We start from the raw sequence: 11,720 nt of genomic DNA on the forward strand, positions 1-11,720 counted from the left end.
TAAGCTTGAGAGCTTATAAGACTAAGATTCGTGACTAGATCTCTGTCATAGACATAAGCGGATAGCCCATTGCGTTGTTTTAATTTTAAGTGTTTGATACTAAAATAAAAATAATTTCATCCAGTTTATTAGTCAGTTATTTATACTAAACTTGGTATTTGTATGTGTGTGAATTTCAGCACAAACCTAGACAATAAGCTATCTTAACTCTATCCACCAAGTGGAATCTAACCTCATAAATTTAACGCAGGCCTGTCGGGAGATCCTAATTTTGTAATAGATAAAAATAAAGAAATATACAGAACATGATTCAGTACGTGGGTTCACAGTAGTTAACACTACCCACCAATAGAGTCAACACTACATAAACAAGTCGGTAATAATAGGAGCAAAGTTAGTTGATCATTTCCTGCGAGATATTGGTAAAACCTGTGAACGCGTTTCTGTACAAATTTTACAAAACAACTTAAAACGATTGCACGACAAACAGTTGAAACTTAAGAAAACTAAGTTTAAATCAGAGTTAATGGATCAGTTTTATACAGAAGTGAAACGGTATTATAATACAAAAATATAACGAAACTCTAAGTAGGACTCGAATACGATCATATAATTTGGATTTCGTGAATATTTCCGTCTTATCTGGATCCATTTCATTAGTGTGAAACGGGAAGAAGTTTAAGCAAAGAAAGAGCACACGATAACACAGATATGAACTGTTAAACCGACACGCAACAACACCGACTACTCTATTTTACAGTTAGGGCTGTATCCCTATATTACCTGGCTTATATTCGATTCTGTAAATGTTAACAACACAAAGCTCCAAGTTTGTTGCGTTGGTCGTACTACAAAATGTACCTTTCGAACTATTATAAGCTTTAAGTATGCAGTTTCTAAGTGAGTAATATGATTAAATTATATATTGCTTCTTGCGTTTAATAACAAGGTCTTCAAAACATCTCCTAATGTTCGAGAAAGCAAATGTACATGTAGGAGGGTATTGGATGGTTAATGAATTTAATAGAGTGAAAAAAAAACTAACAAAAAACTTTAAAACAAACAGTAGATCGTTGGTTTATGTAGTAAACATAATTTATTACTATATTTGAATACAGTGTTTTAATTTGTAATTTTGAATGATGTTTCAAAAACCAGATTTTTGTCTGCAGCTAATTTATTTCCTGTTTTAATTTTCATTTTTTTTATCCCACTTCAGATCATACACAACTTTCTTCTACTGACAAAAATAAAGTGAGTTAATTATATTAACTACAGGAAGTTTTCGGTAATGTGGATCCATATCTTATGTTTATCATGTACGGCAAAATGGCGGGAACATTCTATGACTTCCTCGTGTATGAACTGAGGGAAGCGTAGTGGAAAGGTAAATGGGGCTATGAGTGCGTTATAAAAGTGAGAGCTAATTATTATTATTCTGTCTGATGAGAGTAGATCAAGGACTGGTGGTGTTCACTAGCTATCTTTCCTCTGGTCTATCATTTCTAAATTAGAAATGACTTTATCAAATTTTTAATTGTGAGTACTGTCAAGGGCGTTTAGTTCACTGAAGTCCCAAAGCAAAAATGTTTTCAGTCATTTCACCAATACCTTAGAAAATACAAACTAGTTGATTTCCATGAACTGAAAAATCAATCAATACAGCATATATTAATGCAAATTTTATAAAGTAATTCACACCTACACACTAATACCATTGAGCCAGTATCCTTTCAAAATCATGCATAGTTTGTACTTACCATACTTACCAACAAATCAATGCACGCGCACTGCAAGTATGCCCAATTGAGAAGTGAATATTGCAATTTCTTAACGTCCATCCGTTCCTGAATGAGACGATTTTAGATGATTTCACCCAAAATCCTTTTTTTTTTTAACATACGCAACACTACAACAGGCACAAGTCCAGAATGTAATGGAAATAATAAAAACAAAATCCCCAGTAAATTGGAGGCCCCATGGGTTGCTAGGGCCGATAAACGATCGATTAGTCTTCTTAGGCCTAACGTCGCCTCTGTAAGAGCGTAATAAATAAAAATACGCTGAAGTTTTATCATATCTTTGTGTTGCTCACAAAACAGTGTGTTCTGTACGTTAAAGCTGACGAACCTGTTCCTCGTTATGTCTATTTTCTTGAAGAAACAAACAAAGCCTGTATTTTAGCTTCGTTTTGTCCAAAAAAATTATTTATTAGTCAGATAGCTAAATCGACATTCATTTATTCTAAGAGGAATTAATACTTTGGTTTGAATTTTGCGCAAAGCTACACGAGGGCCATCTGCGCTTGTAATCGTTTCTAGTCAGGTAATTGTCATAGATTCTATAAACAGTAACACGACCTGTAAACTTAAATCTACACTGAGTTGATTAGTAATGACAAGCAAAATAAACTGTTAAATTTACTACATGATTACTAGTGTACATATGAAGATAAAAAAAAACAACACTCGAGCTAAGAACTTTATCTTGGTAAAGTTTTTAAATTTTATTTATTATTAAAGTCTTTACTAAGTTGGCACATAATTTAAAATAACAATATAATATTCATTCTCACTATGTCTTATAGATAAATATACACATAGATGAATGATTGCATGGACAAATGTATATACATTTCCATATTACTTGGGAAAACTTCGTGAAGGTACTGAACTGGGTGAAATAGACCTGCTTGTTTGTTTGTTTTGTGAATTTCGTGCAAAGCTTCACGAGGGCCATCTGCGCTAGTCGTCCCTAACTTAGCAGTGTAAGACTAGAGAGAAGGCAGCTAGTCATCACCACCCACCGCCAACTCTTGGGCTACTCTTTTACCAACGAATAGGTGGATTGACCGTCACGTTATAACGCCCCCACAGTTGAAAAGGCGAGCATATTTGGTGTGACGGGGATTCGAACCCGCGACTCTCGGATTACGAGTCGAGTGTCTTAACCACCTGGCCATGTCGGTCCACCTGTTTTGGAAAAAAAAATCTACGTGTAAACATAAATAACGACGAAGTATCTCATATAAGCAGTGGTTCTAGTGCCACCTTAAAAAATGAGTCCTGGTACTAGTACCACCTTAAAAAATAAGTCCTGGTACCAATGCCACCTTAAAAATAAGTCCTGGTACTAGTGTTACCTTAAAAAATGAGTCCTGGTACCAATGCCACCTTAAAAAATAAGTCCTGGTACTAGTGTTACCTTAAAAAATGAGTCCTGGTACTAGTGCCACCTTAAAAAAATAAGTCCTGGTACTAGTGCCACCTTAAAAAATGAGTCCTGGTACTAGTGCCACCTTAAAAAATGAGTCCTGATACCAATGCCACATTAAAAAATAAGTCCTGGTACTAGTGTTACCTTAAAAAATGAGTCCTGGTACTAGTGCCACCTTAAAAAATAAGTCCTGGTACTAGTGTTACCTTAAAAAATGAGTCCTGGTACTAGTGCCACCTTAAAAAATAAGTCCTGGTACTAGTGCCACCTTAAAAAATGAGTCCTGGTACTAGTGCCACCTTAAACAATAAGTCCTGGTACTAGTACCACCTTAAAAAATAAGTCCTGGTACCAATGCCATCTTAAAAAATAAGTCCTGGTACTAGTGCCACCTTAAAAAATAAGTCCTGGTACTAGTGCCACCTTAAAAAATAAGTCCTGGTACTTGTGCCACCTTAAAAAATGAGTCCTGGTACTAGTGCCACCTTAAAAAATAAGTCCTGGTACTAGTGCCACCTTAAAAAATGAGTCCTGGTACTAGTGCCACCTTAAAAATGAGTCCTATTACTAGTGCCACCTGAAAAAATAAGTCCTGGTACTAGTGCCACCTTAAAAAATAAGTCCTGGTACTAGTGCCACCTTAAAAAATAAGTCCTGGTACTAGTACCACCTTAAAAAATAAGTCCTGGTACCAATGCCATCTTAAAAAATAAGTCCTGGTACTAGTGCCACCTTAAAAAATAAGTCCTGGTACTAGTGCCACCTTAAAAAATAAGTCCTGGTACTTGTGCCACCTTAAAAAATGAGTCCTGGTACTAGTGCCACCTTAAAAAATGAGTCCTGGTACTAGTGCCACCTTAAAAAATGAGTCCTGGTACCAATGCCGTCTTAAAAAATAAGTCCTGGTACCAATGCCACCTTAAAAAATAAGTCCTGGTACCAATGCCATCTTAAAAAATAAGTCCTGGTACTAGTGCCACCTTAAAAAATAAGTCCTGGTACTAGTGCCACCTTAAAAAATGAGTCCTGGTACTAGTGCCACCTTAAAAAATGAGTCCTGGTACTAGTGCCACCTTAAAAAATGAGTCCTGGTACTAGTGCCACCTTAAAAAATGAGTCCTATTACTAGTGCCACCTTAAAAAATAAGTCCTGGTATTAGTGCCACCTGAAAAAATAAGTTCCGACACTGGTGTCGCTTCAAAAAATATATCTCGATACTAGTGCCACCTTAAAAAATATGTCCCGGTACTCAGAACATATTGATTCATAGTCTGTAATAGCTTAACTGGCGCTCGAGGCAGAAAGAGGCTACCGAGAAATGGGCGCCATTTTTATTTTAACGCTGGTCATGTATTGAATAAATATACATGATTATGCTCGATCAATGAGGTTTTTGTATTCATAAAACAACTGGTATGGGTATTAGCAGTGTAATTAAAATAAAGTATAGTACGTTTCGACCTTCTTAGGTCACCTTAGTCAACCTGAAGATGACCTAAGAAGGTCGAACGTTGTTCTATACTTTTTTATTAAAGTTCTAATACCCATACCAGCCGTCTTAAGAATACATTTTTACTTCGAGTGGGTTTCTCGTCATCCCGAATGAGGTTTTTTTCATTTCTTTTTTTTGCCTGATGAATACTAAACAAAATAACTGTTATTATTTCATAAGTAAATTGTATTTTTCATCTTATTATTACCAAAATTAAATGTGTTTATGTTGGCGAGAAAAAAGTATGAGATTCTATCTGTTATTACCAAGGTACGCAATTTCGATTATTGGTAAAACAGTATCTTTCAAATAACATGTACACTGGATAATCTAAATTGTATCTTTAATTCTAAATAACGATATTAATACAATACACTTTATTTGATTGTTCGTTTCAAAGCAAAGCTGGGCTATCTATATCTGCTCTTTATTTACCAGGGAGAGTCGAATCACCGCATTTTAGCGTTCAAGTCCGTATACTGATTGCTGACCACCAACTGGGCTGCTGTATGATGAATATAATGGACGTGAAAAATAACACGCCTGTAAGCTAGAGTGCGCCACTTTAAGAAACCAGGTTTTGTAACTTGGGTTTTCCTTGTTCAAGGTTATTGGTGATACACGGAATTTCCCAGTACCGGTCCAACTCGATAATATTTCTTTAATCCAGAACTGGCTGGGCCTAATGTTTGCTTTGTACCAAAGTGCGCAAATTTAGTGAAAAAAATATACATTTGTGTTCATAACTTGTTGAGCACCGATACGTTGAATAATAGGAAGAATTAATTTGTTGTAATTCTGTTAGCTTTTATTTCAGTACTTACAATAATACAGATTACCTCATAATTAAACCACCCTTAGGCAAACTTAGAGGCTTATATCGAATAAAATTCAGGGCTAAATCCCTGAAGTGAGCACAATCTAGATGATGGCCCATTGAGCAGATTTGCACCTAAGATAAACTAACGATCGGAGATGTGTGCAGATAATTCTTAGAAGTAAGAAATATGAAACGTATAGTATTCAAAAGGCCCCCCAGTGGCTCAGCGGTACGTCTGGGGACTTACAACACTAAAAACCGGGTTTCGATACTCGTGGTGGGCAGAGCACAGATAACCCATTGTGTAGTTTTGTGCTTAATTCAAAACAACAACAACAAGTATTCAAAAGTCGATGTTCAACAATTAATTACATATATTTTAACATTTTATTTAGTAACTGTTAAAATTTTTCAAACAACGCAAGAAGTTTTAAAAATATCATGATTGAAGAATGTTGCCCCCCCCCACGCGCGCGCGCTCGCGAAGATATCTAAAATAGCTAATCATTAAAGCGATAATCAGATGTTCATTAAACATTTTTGCTCTACTTGTTCAAATGCAGAAAAGTAATTTGCTGAGTAATTATTATAAATTATTTCTCGCAAGTGTTCAGGGAAACTACAGAACGGTTTTGACGTTCAGACGAATTAACTTCAAAGGATATCGTTCCAGGTAACATCGTGAAGGGAAAGTTTCAGTAGTGACACCTAGTTCCATCGAAAGTAATCATACAGCTGCATCCAGGACAAGATGGAACTATATTTAATATACTGGTACTAACAAATCTTAAAGCATTCAACCAGAAATACCTCCAAAACTAAGGGTGAGTTTATGTATAGAAAACAAAATGGCGCTAAAAATAGGACATTTTAAAAGAAAAAATAAACAGAAGCTCTGCTCTGCTGCTTTAGAAGGGCAAGAAATTAGTTACTAAACCGGTAACAAACAATGTTGTAACGACCGTGGACTGGTGTCAAGAGTGCATTCTGTCTCGATCATAACCTAGAAAAAAAAACATAAACATCCATTTCCAGGAACGAATAGAATCTCTCGTCTAGTACATGACGTACTAAAAATCGCCTCCTCGATTTTCATTCCAACAACGACGATCAATAAATTTAAACGTCGTGTGTAACACTACATAACTGTAACACAGTCACAGAAACCGTATTGCATTTGTAATTCAATTCAGTTTTTAATGAAAACGAAACACGATTCGATAATAAAATAAGGAAAAAAACAAAACAAACGAGCCATGCCAAACAGTTCTAGAGAATTGTTTTTGTTTTTGAATTTCGCGCAAAGCTACTCGAGGGCTATCTGCGCTAGCCGTCCCTAATTTAGCAGTGTAAAACTAGAGGAAAGGCAGCTAGTCATCACCACCCACCGCCAACTCTTGGGCTATTCTTTTACCAACGAATAGTGGGATTGACTGTCACATTTTAACGCCCTCACGGCTGAAATGGCGAGCATGTTTGATGTGACGGGGATTCGAATCCGTGACTCTCAGGTTACGAGTCGAGTGTCTTAACCACCTGGCCATGCCGGCCCCTAAACATACAGTACGAACATATATATTCACGCCTCAACGGCCCGGCATGGCCAGGTGGTTAAGGCACTCGACTAGTAATCTGAGGAACGCGGGTTCGAATCCCCGTCACACCAAACACGCTCGCTCTTTCAGCCGTGGGGGCGTTATTACGTTATGGTTAATACCACTATTCGTTGGTAAAAGAGTAGCCCAAGAGTTGGCGGTGGGTGGTGATGACTAGCTGCCTTCCCTCTAGTCTTACACTGCTAAATTAGGGACGGCTAACACAGATAGCCCTCGAGTAGCTTTGCGCAAAATTCAAACCAAACCACACTGTATGTTTAATAACCAGATTGAATTTAACCCCAATATTTATAAACAACAAATAGAAATTCCGGTAAATTCCAACTACGCAGTGACTGTAAGTAGATCACCAAATCTGGATCAACATGGAGTTACTTTGCTAGCGAAACACTGGTGATCTCCAACAGTTATATGGAACTGGAAATCACCAATGGAACGACAATTTTATGCCATTTCCTTGATTTGAATATCTCATTTACTTATGACAGTTTGAATTCACATATTTATGATAGAAGAAACGACTTCAAATTGATATGTTTGTTTGTTTGTAGATTAAGCAGAAAGCTACACAGTGGTATAACTGTGTTCTGCCAGGCCACGAGTATTGAAACAGTTGTAAGACCTCTACGTATACGATCTTCATTCTCTGCCTAACTATGCCTTAATCAAATATGTAGTTATCTCAAAACTGTAGAGACTCGTGTTAATTTGTAATAAATTAACTATATTTTATTCCACACTAAACTGTTAATTGGAAAACTCAATCTAACGGTTATGACTTTCTCACTATAATCAAACTATATAGATAGTTTTTCAATAAATATAACATGACACTAAATAAATATGGTTCCAATTCTATTCTCAAATGTGCCATTTTTATCTGTAAAGATAACTGTTGTTCTCTTGACCTTGTTGACTTCTGTTACCTTTAATGGCATTGGTCACATTCAAGGACGTTTTGGACATGTTATTACGCGACTCCAGCTTCAAGTCTTGTATTACCTTTTGATTTAAGTATCTCAGTTCTAAAGATTTAAGAACAGGTATGTTGTTCACTTCTTCTATTTGTCGTTCCCCTTACCCAGTGGTATGTCTGTGGACTTGCAACATTAGAAACATGGTTTCCATACCCATAGTGAGATAACCCATTGTGTAGCTTTGTGCTTAACTTTAAACAAACTTTTATTTGTCTTAAAAGTATTTATTTCACTTTCTAATGCAGATAAAATTGAACAGGAAAGGTCATCTTCTAGGTCAGTGGTTCCTAACCTTTTTTATTCCACGCACACCTAAAAAAAAATTAATATGTTCTCTCACCCCTCACAGCAATTATTTATTTAAGAATAAAGATGAAGGTGGCCAAAACAAATATTATCTCGCACCCCTGGTTGGGAACCACTGTTCTAGGTGGCTGAACATAACTTCAATCTATTAATTCTCCTGGTAAAAAAACTTCTTCCCATGGTAATTGTCGAATTCACACCTCTTGGACGTCCTTCTTTTAACTTCGCATTCAAGAGAGGGAACTAAACTGATTTTGATTATTTATAGTTGTGGAACAATTTTTTTTATTGCCCTTCACTGGTACAATGATAGTTCTGCTGACTTATACTAGTAAAACCGAGTTTCTATAACCGTGGTGGGCAGAACACAGATAACCCATTGTGAAGCTTTGTGCTTAACTTTAAAAAAATTTTTTTATTTATTTACTCGTAGTCACCTTTAGTATATTTTTTCATTTATTTCAGTTTTTGTATCTTGTACATCAATTCATTGCTATTTCAAATTATTTAAAATTACCTATGTTTTTTTCATGCTTTATTTCACTTTACTATTAGGCAACTACCTTCCCACTATTGACTACAGACGGTTTGGTTTGGTTTTTGGAATTTCGCACAAAGCTACTCGAGGGCTATCTGTGCTAGCCGTCCCTAATTTAGCAGTGTAAGACTAGAGGGAAGGCAGCTAGTCATCACCACCCACCGCCAACTCTTGGGCTACTCTTTTACCAACGAATAGTGGGATTGACCGTCACATTATAACGCCCCACGGCTGGGAGAGCGAGCATGTTTGGCGCGACGCGTGCGCGAACCCGCGACCCTCGGATTACGAGTCGCACGCCTTACGCGCTTGGCCATGCCAGGCCACTACAGACGGTAAAAGTGCAGTTTAGTTAAGGACATTATGGGTTCAAGCACCTGACCCAGGTTCTCTAGTTACTTCAAACGTATTCAACTCGTTTCAATCGTGTTTGTAATACATGGGTTTGACTTTTTTCTTTTCAACATGTTTTTGCCTTTGCGCGGTTTTGAGATATATAATATGTTTATACACATACGCGTAGCCCCCGCTGATACAACGGTAATTCTTCGGATTTACAACGCTAAAATCAGGCGTTTGATTCCCCTAGATGGTCTCAGCAGATAGCCCCATCTACCTTTGCTATAAGAAAAACACATATACATATATAAAGATATTCACTTATTTATTCGAATTCACAGATACCCCTCCTGTAATACTGTACTTTTTTAAATATTTAGTTTTCTTAAGCTAACCTGAAATATCGATTCCGTCTTATTAGTGTATTATTAGTAATAATAAATACAGTAATATCTCAATACTCTAATGAAGTTTTATTTCTGAGTATCAGCGAGAAATCTTACGTTCCCTTTTTTTTTTTTTTTGTAACGTGAAACAATGCCACAGGTTTTCAAGGAACAGAGCTGGTCAGCTATCTATCACACTTTATTCTAAAAAAAATAATAATATTAAAATCATGTTAGGACCGGATAAACCAACAAGTTTGTGTTGGTGTATATATATATATACATATATACCAAGGTCCACAATTCACGTCGTTCAGTCGGTCCTCATCAGCTAAGCGGGCTTATAGGCCGATTAAAACAGCAAAAATAAATAAAACAAAAATAACAACATAATCGGCCAAAAATAACCAATTAAAAATTTAAGAATTTTTCCTATCTTACTTTGCCATCAAATGTATATTGTTGTACCTTTTAAAACCATTGTTGAATTTTCGTATTGTGAAAGTATCTTCTTTATTGAAATCTCACAGATGGAGCCCCAGGTAAATTAGGGATCCTTGACCAATTTCATTAAATATTATGAAAAATCCTAATGATGTAGTAAATCAAAAGAAGACTCCTGAAACATAGGAATGGTTAGATCGACCCAAACGAAATGTGACGAATATTACCAAGTTAATTGAAAAATACCTTTTGCATAGTATTAAAATACAATATTAGAGTATATAAAATAAGATTATGTATATACCCTAAGAATGATGTAATCAGAAGCTATTTCAACTGAAAGTTTTGTTTATTGGTACATACATATCCACATACATATTTGCAATTGTGTATTACTTTAAAAGGATTCATATCTACAAATAATAAAATGGAATTAGCATACATGTTCTTGATGCGGACCAGTTAGGATATTTACGACTTTTGGACCTTGGTATACACACACACACATATATATATGTATATCTCGGACCCTGAAAACAAGAATTCATGAACCACAGATATGATATGCTTGGGTCATCGAGATGGAACGGGCACCGTCAAAAGCTAGGAGGAGATAGATGCCAAGTTATGTGTGTTAAGTTAACCCGATTTTTACCTTGTAATATAGGGCATCTTACTGAATTATTTCCAATGACTCACCATTATTTAGTACTTATGAAATGCGTCAATAATAAACCAGCAGTTTCACAGTTACTTTCAAATGTTTTATCTTTCTGTTATATATGTATACATATAATGATTTACAGTTCTGATAAGACTCCTCCCAATGGAAGGGAGATCAGTATTATATTGTAAGATTGAAAAAATGGTAACACTGCATAGAAGATAATTTATAAGATAGTTACTAAATAACTTTTCGAGCCCTTCATCAGATGAGTTTCACTTAGTCACTAACGAAAGTGATAGCATGAGAATTTGCTGAAAAATATCCAATTCACTATAAACAAACATAAAACAACGACAACGCTTCTTATAAACCTAACATGAGTTAGATGAAATTAAGGTCTTCTCCTATAACAATAGTTTCTGGCTCGTGCTTGTTGTAAGGTTAAAATTGTCACGTATCTACACGGTGTCTGTAAGTTATATATATCACACAGCATTGTTTGTTTGTTGTTAAGTGCCAAATCGTACAATGGACTACATGTGTTCTGCCCACTGTGAGTATCGAAACCTAATTATTAGTGTTATATAGTGTTTTAAAAACTTATTTTACGATGAAGTAGCTTTTCTCTTATGTTAATTCCGATTACAATATTTCACAGAGAATTACGAGAGACATTTTGGTGGTATTCAAAAACAAAAGAGTCGAAAATTTTAAAACCGTAGCCCCAATATGTCTATCTTTAGGGACGTAGAAAAGCATAAAATGGTAAGGAAAGCTCAGCTTACCTGGTCTTGACAAGCTAGAATCGATAGAAGTCCTACTGCTCTATAGCACCTGTACGTTGCTATCACAACATAACGAAACTGACAAGTGGGTATATAGGTCAGAAACGCGGAGGGATACCTAGTTACTCACCCA

At 35.9% G+C, this 11,720-nt stretch overlaps 1 protein-coding gene across 1 annotated transcript in view; it reads right to left on the minus strand.

Annotated features, from left to right (window-relative positions):
- The window catches only part of LOC143242251 (very long chain fatty acid elongase AAEL008004-like), a 36,555-nt gene extending 24,835 nt beyond the window's left edge, over window positions 1-11,720 (minus strand). Inside the window, exon 1 of the mRNA XM_076485625.1 lies at window positions 11,588-11,720. The gene's annotated coding sequence lies outside the window, so the exon portion shown is untranslated. The remainder of the gene's footprint in view (window positions 1-11,587) is intronic.

The sequence above is a fragment of the Tachypleus tridentatus genome, chromosome 2, assembly GCF_004210375.1.
Source record: "Tachypleus tridentatus isolate NWPU-2018 chromosome 2, ASM421037v1, whole genome shotgun sequence".
Lineage (NCBI taxonomy): Eukaryota > Metazoa > Arthropoda > Merostomata > Xiphosura > Limulidae > Tachypleus > Tachypleus tridentatus.